The sequence below is a fragment of the Nuphar pumila genome, chromosome 5, assembly GCF_984573655.1.
Source record: "Nuphar pumila chromosome 5, dmNupPumi1.hap1.1, whole genome shotgun sequence".
Taxonomy (NCBI): Eukaryota; Viridiplantae; Streptophyta; class Magnoliopsida; order Nymphaeales; family Nymphaeaceae; genus Nuphar; species Nuphar pumila.
In genome coordinates this window covers 130903498-130915918 of record NC_143253.1, presented here as the reverse complement: position 1 = coordinate 130915918, position 12421 = coordinate 130903498, and positions in this window count along the sequence as shown.

Sequence of the window (12421 nt, the reverse complement as noted above, 5' to 3'; positions counted from 1 at the left end):
ACGTAAATGGGAAGTTCGTATCTTACCAACTCCATGCTGCCATTGCCTCATTGCTCTTTTTTTCTCAGGACATGTTTGTTGGCCTGCTCTTTTTTTCTCAGGACATGTATTTGCTGGATTTTTTACAAGATCTCCATCCTAGGCACTTAGTTTTAATCTTTGCTCCATGAAAAATTCAGCTGGTTTGGCTCCCAAAAGTCCCGTTTCATAAATAATTTCTAAGAGTGTATTTCCTTTTAGACAAACAAATGCTTTCTTTAATTAGAGAAAACCACTTCAATTCCAAGAAAGTACTTGAGAACTCCTAGATCCTTTATATGAAATCTGAGGCCCAAGCAGTTCTTGAACGTTGGAATCATTCCCAACAATAATGAGATCATCAATGTAATCTTCTTCATCGTATTCTTTTCTTTCTACTCGTTCCTTGTGAGAGAAAATAAACAATATCCATTCAAAAGATCAATCTCATAAAGAAGTTCTCTCACATAAGGAGTCCAAGAAAGTAAGACACGCAAAGAAAGTTGATCAAAATCAAGGAGTTGGTGTTTTTCCCTCACAAACAAATTCCCAATGGGACTCTTATCATTCAAAGAGATTCCTCTAAAGTCTCATTCAAAGCCTGACCTTGTTCACTCTATACTCCATTGAGTCAATTAATCACTGATCAATGAATCCTCGTGGATGTATTATTTATTGTTAGATACTGCCACAAGGAAAGTTCTCCATAATGACTTGGGAAGTATAGTGAGTTCTAATCAGTGATGTCAAAAAGAAGAACCGTTCCTTGTCGACAAGAAGTAGATGGCAAAAATTTCCGGTGCAATAAAATAGTAATGAAAACTTGCTAAATGAAACAAGTTAAATGGATTTTCAGGTTTTTGTTTTGTTTTATTTTAAATTTTGACCTGTGATCCACATGCTTGATTTTATAGGGATAAGCTCTTGGGGAATTTGATTTTTGACACATGGTTAAGTTCTTTTTGCAAGGTTTGAAATATCAACAGTACAAAATCTTTGTAAACTTTTGAGGCTTTAAATATCATCTTCTTCATCAAACATGATCCGTGTATCAATTCTTAATAAATTGACTGTTTCAAACACACACACACACACACACACACATATATATATATAATGATTAAAATATGTTAAATGAAACATGCTAAATAAGTTTTTTGGGTTTTTCTGTGCTCTGTGAGGTCAAAACTGCAAAAAGAGCACAGAAAAACCCAAAAAACTTATTTGGATAATTTGGATAATATATGCATAATTTGGATAGGGTAAAATACAATATAGTTGCCCTCCTAACAGCTTAAAACTTAGGCATCCTTATATAGGCGTGCAAAATTGAAGGCATCCTAACTTGAGACAATCCAACTCTCCAGCCATCACATTAGACCTATTGGGAGGTACACCTAGCTAAGATATGACCATTTTCATTCTGATGCCTATCTTATGCCCCACATCCAATTAGGGATATGACCCAACTGCTGTACAAGTTAGGTGCAGGAATTGAAACAGTTGCTAACCCCCAAAAGTCTATGTTAGGTGCACTCTTTAAAAGCTTGGTTGCATAAAAACAATAAAATCTGCCGACAAGGGCTTCACTAATCTTTTTTTGATATTTATCTGCATGCCATACTTATGATCCAACTTAAAATGTTGAACCTAATCCAAGTCAAATATGAAAATGATCTGATTGAACATATTCGAATTCGATCTGGATCTATATTCAGATTTTACTTAAAGAATCCATATCCAAAAAAATATGTCGGACTTGATGGGATATCTGATCCATTTGCAGCCCTAGGTTTGGGGTTTCAAACTCATTAGTGGTAGCAACTTTGAAGTTTATTCATGTTTTTTTAATTAGCCAGCTCGCGGCTCAACTCATTTGAATCGGGCTCGACTTGTCTAAACATGAGCATGAGTCGAGCCAGAGCTGGGTTCAGTGGTAAACGAGTCGAGCCCATACAAGCCCTAGTTCGGATCATGGTCAGTTTGTTCAGTTCGTTTACCAGCCCTAGTTCTTACATCTAGTTGACTTATTTTGATGTAGATAAGACATTAACCAAATCAAAAGTACAGTGCGTTAAGTACCCTCCTCCGCAGTCTTTGACCTGAGATTTGGTTCACCCACTTCTCCAAACCAATGTTGTCAGTATCGGGGTCTGTCTCGGCCGATAGGTATAGTAACAACAACAACAACAAGAACTACGCCTTCATCCCAAAACAATTGGGGTCAGCGATATGAACCAAAAAAGAAATTCATTTTGGGTCTTCCACATGAATCCTTTTCCTCCAATCATTTTTATCCAATGCCATGTCCTCAGAGAGGTTCAAAGCATTCATATCCTTTCCTATCATCTCCATCCAAGTCTTCCTAGGCCTACCCCGACCTCTTTTAACTAATATATTTTCCCATTTCTCCAACCTTCTAACTGGAGCATCATTAGGCCTTCGCCGAATATGTCCAAACCACCGTAAACGATTCTCTCGCATCTTATTTTCAATGGGTGCAACACCTACCTTCTTACGTATCTCCTCGTTCTGAATCTTATCTTTTATTGTATTTCCACACATCCATCTAAGCATTTGCATCTCAGCTACACTCATTTTTTGAATATGATGTCTCTTGGCAGCCCAACATTCCGTACCATATAGTAAAGCAGGTCTAATAGTCGTCCTATAAAACTTTCTCTTCAACCGCAATGGCATTCTACGATCGCACAACACTCCAGTTGCACTTTTCCATTTCATCCACCCAACCTTTATCCTATGATTTACATCTCCATCAATTTCTCCATACTTTTGAATGATGGATCCCAAATATTTGAAATAATCATTCACCGGTATTTCTTGCTCACCAAGCTTCACTAAACTCCCATCACTACTTCGTTGCTTACTAAACCGACATTTCATATATTCAGTCTTACTCTTACTCAACTTAAAACCTCTAGCTTCCAATGTCTGTCTCCATAATTCTAACTTAGCATTAACCCCAGCTCTAGACTCATCAATCAAAACAATATCATCAGCAAACAACATACACCACGGTACATTTTCTTGAATTGATCTCGTAATCTCATCCATCACTATCGCAAATAGGAAAGGGCTTAAAGCAGATCCTTGATGTAACCCAACCGTTATCGGAAAATTGGTTGTCACCCCTCCACAAGTGCAGACATTGGTTACTACTCCTTCATACATATCTTTAATTATACTAATGTACTTGAGAGAAACACCTTTCTTCATCATTGTTCACCAGAGAACTTCCCTAGGTACTCTATCGTATGCCTTCTCTAAATCAATAAAAACCATATGCAAATCTTTGTTCCTCTCTCTATATCTTTCAATAAGTTGTCTAAGAAGATGTATAGCTTCCATAGTTGATCTTTGAGGCATAAAACCAAATTGATTCTCTGATATCATGACAACCTTCCTCAACCTAGACTCAATCACCATCTCCCAAAGTTTCATAGTATGACTCATGATACGCATTCTCCTTGAATGAGTTATTTTTTATAAATATTAAAAATACTAAAAATTAAATTTTAATATTTTAAATATTATTTTATTGGTTTTAACACGTCACGTTCTGATTGACATGGTAATGTTTTTTTATTATTTTTTGGCCAATACAGAATGATTCACTTGAGTATCGGTATCAAGCCCGATACAACTGAATCGTTGGCCAAACGACTGAGGGCCCGTACTGATACTAACAACATTGCTCAAAACCCTATATATTGTCTAGTATTTCTTCTTTCCAGCCAAAATAAACAAGAGGAGGAAGACAAAGCCAACACCTACTTAAATATGTTTAGCTCTAGGAATGTTTGCTCACTCTCTATCATAGGAACTAATTCTAAAAAGAACTTTGACTGAACATGAGAATCTCCAACCCATGATTTCAAACCAAATCTGATTAGAAATCACGACAACTCCTGAGATTTCATGGGTTGGCTTGTGATTCAGAATCTTATCTTTTTAAAGATGAACGTTGAGGCTATGAGAGCTTGAGCCCCTCACCTCCGTTGTTGTTGTTGTTGTTGTTGTTGTTGTTGTTGTTGTTGTTGTTGTTGTTGTTGTTGTTGTTGTTGTTGTTGTTGTTGTTGTTGTTGTTGTTGTTCTTCTTCTTCTTCTTCTTCTTCTTCTTCTTGTGGCAGCTCCCTCGTCGGTTACTGCTGCATATGTCTCATCGGGTTCCGTTCTCAGTCATGGACATACCCCAACAAGACCTTCTCCTTCGGCTTCACTAAATCTCAGCAAAATCCATCTTTGTTCCTCGTCATAGTAACCTATTCCCCTCCACCATCCTCGTCTAGACCACCGGTGGTGCCGTCAACATTGTCACCACCTCTACTTGCTCAATGGCTCTGACACCATTGACTGACAGTCCAAAATCGTGAACAACGACGTCTCTAGCATTGACCTCTACGATTCTGGCAACTTCCCATTGAAAAAAGGGAGCTCCTCTGTTTGGGATACCTTGGGCCATCTCGCTGATGTTCTGGTCCAAAACCAAAACTTTTCAGTTAGACCCTCAGCTTGGAACTATATTCCTTCTCGATGTCCAATTTCATCGAGAAGTTGTCACTTAGGTGGAACGACACCATTAAAAATTGGAGCATTCAAAATGACACCTTCGCCAAAAATTTTCAATTCGAAATCCCTTTATGTGGAGGCTTGCCAGAGCATCTCTCTTGGATTTTTAGGTCTTTTCAGGTGGACCCAAGCGAGAAGGAGCTTGCCGACTGGAACCACCGGTGAGCTCCATCCCTCTTTGTGGGGGTATGCAGGGGTACCCCTCTCTTGAGCAGCCCATTGGCTAGCAATGAGGGCATTTGGCTTATGTCTCTCATCATACGTACAACCCAAACCCCTTTATATAATGAGAGATAGAAGGTGGTTACGTGAATGTGGTCTCTCCACATTTACGTAACTCCCACCCCACAAACGGTTCACTAACTTTCCTCTGAACAACCCACTAACAGTGTCAAATCGAGTTACCTTATGGGTTGGATCCAGACTCGTAATGTCCAACATTCTCCCACTTGAACAATTGACACTTAAAAGTGCACTAAATCAAGGTTTATATCGTTATCTCGATTTAATTTTTTATGTGGGTTCACACGCTATCCGGTATCAAAAGAATGAAACATATGAATCATGGAAATGAACACCTCTTTATGAAATGTCATATTTTCATGTACTACAATACAATTTATTTTTAGTGCTTTAGCATGTTAAGAGTACCTTTATGAATAGGTTGGTCTCTAACCCATTTTATTGGTCCTTTAATATTGTTATTTTGTTATTCTCTCTAACCATATGAGGGATCCTTTATGAAAAATCAGTAATACACAGTCTCATTAATTAGTATTGTTATTCTATTATTCTCTCTAACCATATGAGAGATCCTTTATACAAAATCAACAATACACAAAGTCATAGAGAATCAATTCATTTTCACAAATATGAACACATATAATGTATTGTCATACATCAAAAGGAATAAAAAAGACCCATCCTCTTTATATGTTGGAAATACAATCCTGGTGCTAGCCCTTTAGTAAGGAAATCTGCAGTCATTTTCTTTGTCCCAATTGTATTAATACATATCAAATGATTCTCAGTTCTTTATTTAACAACAAAATATTTTAACTCCATATATTGACACAATGTTAAGCTCTTATTGTTATTTGAAAAGGACACTGTTGCTTCATTATCACAAAAGATCTTTAGTGGTCTCTCAATATAGTCCACAATACCAAGACTAATAATAAAGTTTTTTATCCAAATATCCTGAGACAAAGTTTTGTATAGAGCAATAAATTTTACCTCCATGGTATGAGCAACAGTTGTAGACTAATTTCTACTTCTCTGTGATACAACACTACCTGCTAGTAGGAATAGTGGATTTTCTATTGTCGAAACGTCCTCTTAAGTTCGCATCAGAGTATCCAATGATCTCTAGGTGGTCAACTTTTTTGTAGGTCAACATGTAGTCCTTCGTTCTTTGTAAATAGAGCATTATCTTTTTCGCTGCCTTCCAGTGCGCAATGCCTCGATTTGACTGATATCTACCAAGCATTCATACAACAAATGTTATATCAAGTCGTATGTAGGTTTGCGCGTACTGCAAACTCCCAACCGTTGAAGCATATAAGACACTTGTCATCTGAGTCTTTTCATTATCATCCTAAGGACAGTCCTTTAAGCTCAATTTATCCTCTTTCATTATAGGTGTCAAACCAGAAGAACAATTCTCTATCTCATATCTTTTAAGAACCTTTAGAATATAAGATTTTTGAGAGAGGCCAAGGACACTCTTAGTTCTGTCATGGCAGATCTCGATTTCAAGGACATATGTGGTCCTTCATATCGAAATGAGAGAAAAAAAACTTTTTTTATATAACAAACTCATCATTAATTGCAAGAAGAATATAGTCAACAAATAAAACCAAAATCATGAACTTACTCCCTAAAGTTCATCAATAATATTTTCTGTGAATCCAAAGTTCATAATTATCTGATTGAACTTTTTATATCACTGGCGAGGGGGCCTGTTTAAGTCCATAAATTGACTTCTTTAATTTGCAAACTAAATGATTCGAGTTATCTACACTGAAACCAAGAGGTTATTGCACGTATACCTCCTCTTTCAGTATCTCATTCAGGAAGGCAATTTTCGCATCCATTTGATGTAGTTCTAAATGAAAATGAGCTACGAGGGCCATGATTATCCTCAATGATTCCTTAGTTGAGACAGGAGAAAAAGTTTTCTTATAATCAATACCCCTCTATTTGTGTGAAACCTTTTGCAACAAGCTTAGCCTTGTACATTTTCACTTGACCTTTAGAGTCTATTTTGGTCTTATAAACCCACTTATAACTAAGAGGTCTAACTTTATCAGATCGAGGTACAAGATCTCACACTTGGTTTTTTGCCATAAAGTCAAGCTTTTCTTTCATGACATTGATCTAATGTATTGATCTTTCACTTTCAATAACTCTTACAAATGTGAAGGGATCATCATCAATATCTATGAAATTATTAGATTCTTGCAAATACACCACATAGTCTCGATGGATAGCAGATTTTTTGGTCCTCGTAGACCTCCATACAGGTGTTACAAGTGGTTCAAAATAAACTTATGTATCCTGTTATTGTTGTATATCCTCATTAACAACTTGATCTATTTGAGAATAATGTTCATTGCCCGAACTTTTCCTGACATTATCCAAAGAGACAATAACATAAAAAAACTAGGTCATTCTCTTTTGCAGGTATGGAACTTGAATTTTGCATTTTTTCAAAATCAATATTTCGATATGTATCTATCTCAATGGAACCATTTTTCAGAAATCTCGCATTATCTGTTTCTACTATCTATGGTGTATGAGATAGATAATAAAACATAAAGCCCTTTGACCTTTCTAGATAATCAATGAAAAATCCATTAGTCGTCCTAGGATCAAATATTTTTATATGTGGGTTATACAATTTATCTTCAGCTGAACATCCTCATATGCACATATATGATAGAGAAGGTTTCCTACCTTTTCATAACTCATAAGGAGTCTTCTGAATAGTCTTCGTAGAAACCTTATTCAAAATATGCATTGATGTTCTAAGGGCTTCACCCCACAAGGTCAAAGAAAGGTTTGAGTGATTCAACATCGCTCAAACCATTTATTTAAGGGTATACTTTTTTCTTTCAGTTATACCATTCCGGTAAGTACTACCAGACATGGTATACTGAGGTATAAGGCCTTCTTCTTTTAGAAATCGTGCTAATGACCCTTATTTTTATCCTATCTCAGTGAAATGACCATAATATTTGCTACCTCTATCAAACCTGACAACCTTAATAACTTCACCGATTTGTTTCTCTACTTCTTTCTTAAAATCCTTAAAAACTTGAAAGTAGAGATACATATACCATGAGTAATTGTCTATAAAGGTGACAAAATACTTTTCACTCGTATAACATTATGAAAAATGGCTGCAAACATCCGTATGCACTATTTTCAACTTTCTATTGCTGCGTTTGACATCTTTCTTATATGTATTAGACTGCTTATCCTTTATTCAATCAACACATGGTTCTATATTTATCAAATCAAGGCATCCAAGAATTTCTTCTTTCACAAGTCTTTGAACTCTCTCTTTTGATATATGTCCTAACCTTCAATGCCAAAGCAAATAGAATTGATCTTCTTTTAAACCACGTTTATTGTCAATCAATGTATTCTCAACAGAATAGGATTCCTGAATTTGGAATTCAGTTTTTAACTGATACAAACCATTATACACATATGCAAAACCTATATTAATAAATTTTTTGATAATAACAAGCAGTGTTGTGAGAGGCGTACGCCTCAGTACCTGAAGCGTACGCCTCAGAGGCGAGGCGCAAGCTCAAGGTACTGAGGCGTTGCTGTGATGCGCCCCTCATCAACCTGCGACCAGTTGTGACCACCGACCACCGGAGTTGTTGTGCTGCAGATGCTGCTCAGTCTTCTCCGACCACCGGACGACCGGCATATCCCTCGCTTCCGTACCAGCTGGGCGGTGGTCCTTCTCTTACTGCCTCCCCTCCCACCGCTTCACTTCCATTCCAGTTGTGAGAGGCGTACGCCTCAGTACCTGAGGCGTAGGCCTCAGAGGCGAAGCGCAGGCTCAACGCCTCGCTTCGCCTCATCGCATTTAACAACCTTGATAACAAGCATGGAGTTTTCAAATTTAAAACTAAAACCAAACTTTTCAAGTTTAGATATTGAAATCAGGTTCCGACTATAAGATGAAACATAAAATGTATCAACCAAATCCAAAATGAATCTGGATTCCAACACAATTCTACAGGTCTTAACGTTCTTGACATGTGAACACATCTTATTTCCTGAGAAGGTGTTTCTTTCATGCTTTGTTGGTTCTATTTTGTTCAGAATTACCTGCAAAGAGTTGAAAATGTGCACTGTGCTACCAGAATCAATCCACCAACTATGGAATGAAACATGAATCAAATTACATTCATGAAAAACAAATGACTTATTACGTTTATTTTAGAGTCATTTTTTATGCTTCAAGCAGTCCACCTTCTTATGCCCCTTCTTCTTGCAGAAGAAACACTTTATATAAAAGCCTCTTGCTTGGGATTTGGCTTTTGCCTGAGAGTTAAAACTCTTCCCAGAGGTCATCTTGTTGTTTTTTCTTTTGAAGAAACATTTTTTTGACCTCAACTTCTATTTTTTCTTATGACAGGCCATATGTGCACTCGACACCCTCTCACCCTTCAGTCTCTCCTCTTCTTAAACACACTTGGACAAAAGGTCATTAAAAGATCACTCATTATTATGTGTATTATAAGAGATTTTGAAGGATCCATATTCAGTAGGCAATGAGGTCAAAATCAGATGGACCAAGAAAGAATCAGAAATGACAAACTTCATGTCATTCAGCTGAGATGCAATATTCCTCATTTTTAAAATATATTGTTGGATGTGATTGTCGCCAATATATTTCATAGATACCAATTTTGATATGAGTGTACTGACGCTTGCCTTATTAGAACTGACAAATTCAGCCTCAATGGCTCCCCAAAATTTCTTTATTGTGATGCAGTGATGAATGACGCCTCAAATATTCTTAGCCACTCGAGATTGCAAAAGCAATAGGCTAAGTCTGTTCGAGCACTTTCACTTCTCAGAGGCAATCTTCTGTTCAGTTGTGCTATGTTCTATTAGATCGGGAGGTTCGTTAGTTCTAAGGGCCAAGTCAAGATCCATATAACCCATAGTGAATAACACTATTTCTTTCCATTTTGAAAAATTCGATCAGTCTAAAAGGAAAATGTTACTAGAACCATCAATAAGAAAAGAATCTGATACAACAAGGAACAAAAGATAAAACTTTATTATTGCTCAGACGAGACTTGTGATGAAAGGTAAAAAGTGAGACCCTTTATTATTCACCTTTTCTAAGACAAGCATAGTTGTCGTTTCACTTTGGTAGAAATGACAATACTCACAGTTGCTTCATCTCTTCAATTCACAAGGAATTGACTTTAGTTGGTGAAACTAGCAGATCATGTAACCAGAGGTAATTCAACACTATACCTTTGGGTACGAACATGCTTCATGGGCTACAATACATATCTACTATTACACTCTGTGTGAATTTAGAACACAACAACCTACCTTTGGGTAGAATAGTTGTTTCATAAAGTTAGACACAATCATAATAATGAATCTTAATATGATAAAAAAAATATCCAATCAATACAACTCAGATCACTTTGGTGATTGCATGAATCAGTCAATTAAGATCTTTTACTGAAAAATATATTCGTATTATGGAGCATGACCGTGCACACATGTTAATGCATGTATATTCATGATAAAATATACTTTATATAATCAAAATATAAGTTCATGCTTTAACTTATATGCATAAACTAATTTTTATAATAAAATATCATGAATTTAGTCATAATTCATGCTTAAAACATCATGCATAACTTAACTAACATAAAACACATAAATTAATATGCACAAGTCATGCTTTCTTAACAATGAACACTTATAAGGCATGAAAAATAATAAAAGCAAGCTCATATGGGTAAAATCCGAGGTCCTCAAGCTGGAACCAGTTTAAAACGACTCTGAACCGGTCATCTAAGGGTCTTAACCGGTTTTGGACATAATCACCCGATGAAAAAATGAATAAAAGCTCATAAAATCCTATAACCGGATGAGAAAATTCTTGTTTTTTCATGGATTCATAAAAACAAGGTCTCTACATCTCGGAACCGGTGAAAAACTAAAAAGAACCGATAAAAAATAGCTTCAAACTGGTCTCGAAATGGGCCATACCGGTCATTGATCCGATTCAGGTTTGAATATTGCCTGAACCCTATTATGGATCCCATCCAGTCAAAATAGGATTCGGGTCTGACCCGATCCAAGCAGTATCCAGGCCAGACCCGATCCAAATATGATCTGGGTCTGACTCGATCCAAATAGGATTCAGGTCTAACACGATCCAAATTGGACCCGGGTCGAACCTGGTCCAAAATGGACCTGGGTTAGACCCAATCCAAACTAAACCCGGGTCAGACCCGACTCAAACAACATCCGGGTCAGGCCCGATCCAAACAAGATCTGAGCTTTCTAGATTAGACCCAAACTCAGAACCCTTATGGGTCCGATTCTGATCCTCGGTCAGGACCGACCCAAGGAACTGGTAGACCCAATCCACCTAAAAGGGTCTGGATTGGGCCACCTCGAGTTCGGTATGCTGGACCTGATCCGATACCTAGCTTATGAAAACACAATCTGCTTGCGATTTTTGAGAAACCGAAGGCTTCAATTTCTCAGAAATCGCAAGCATCAGACAACCCACATCACAAACCGATGCCACCTCGACATTGACGGCCTACCAAAAGGCCACCGACGACGACAACCCTCACCGACGATGCTGGTTTTTTTAGAAAACCTAAAAAACAAAAAAGGGAAATACCCCTTCGACATCCAATTTAGAGAATGTCACCGACGAGGATGCTGGTAACTCAGTGACCCAATGTAGAATGTCACCCCCTGCTCCCTGACGACGACGGTGGGTGAAACTGAAAACCATAATCGGCCCGATCCATACAGTGGTCAGCCAGTGAGGCTGCAGGTGAAATTGAAGGTGGAAATTCGGCGAGGGCACAATATAGCCAACAACGTTGGCGAGATCGCCAACTTTCCATGGCCCTCCCTCCCCTTCAAACTCCTAGCGGCATCGGCAGAAACGTTCCTTTTTTTATATCTGTCGACAGGATGTCTGTCGCCACCGGTGACAGTGCCAACAACAAGAATAGAGCTTGGCCACCGTATGGTCGGGTTCCACTGTAGCAATGTACAGTGGAACCCGACTTGCGTTTGGGTTAAAAAAAATTATAAAACGAACGCCTTTCGGTTGCAGAGGGCAGCTTCAGCAATGGCCGGTTTCTTCCCGTATCTCTTCCTTCCCAGCGAAAGTCGTTTATGCGAAGAGGACCAGATAGCAGACCAACCCTTGTTGCCGCTAGTGATAAGTAGCAAGCGAGCATTATGTATGCCGGTCCTAATTCTGCTACCCGTCGTTGATGCAAAACTGCAACAACAGGCGAGTTTGCATTAGCAGCAAAATATGATACGCCGATGTCGATGAGCGTAAACAAAATGCTTCCGATGCACCCACATGCACAACAGAACCGTGGTGGGCTCATAACCCAGTGTTTGCGTATTTGCAAAAATAGAGCTGAAATGTAATTGTGTACCTGTAGACGTCATGAAGTGACGTGCAGGTGCTCGACGTTCTCCTCAGCCTATCGACGATGCCTACGATGAGCTCATGCCTTAGGTTGATGTCAACAGAACCCTTAACCCA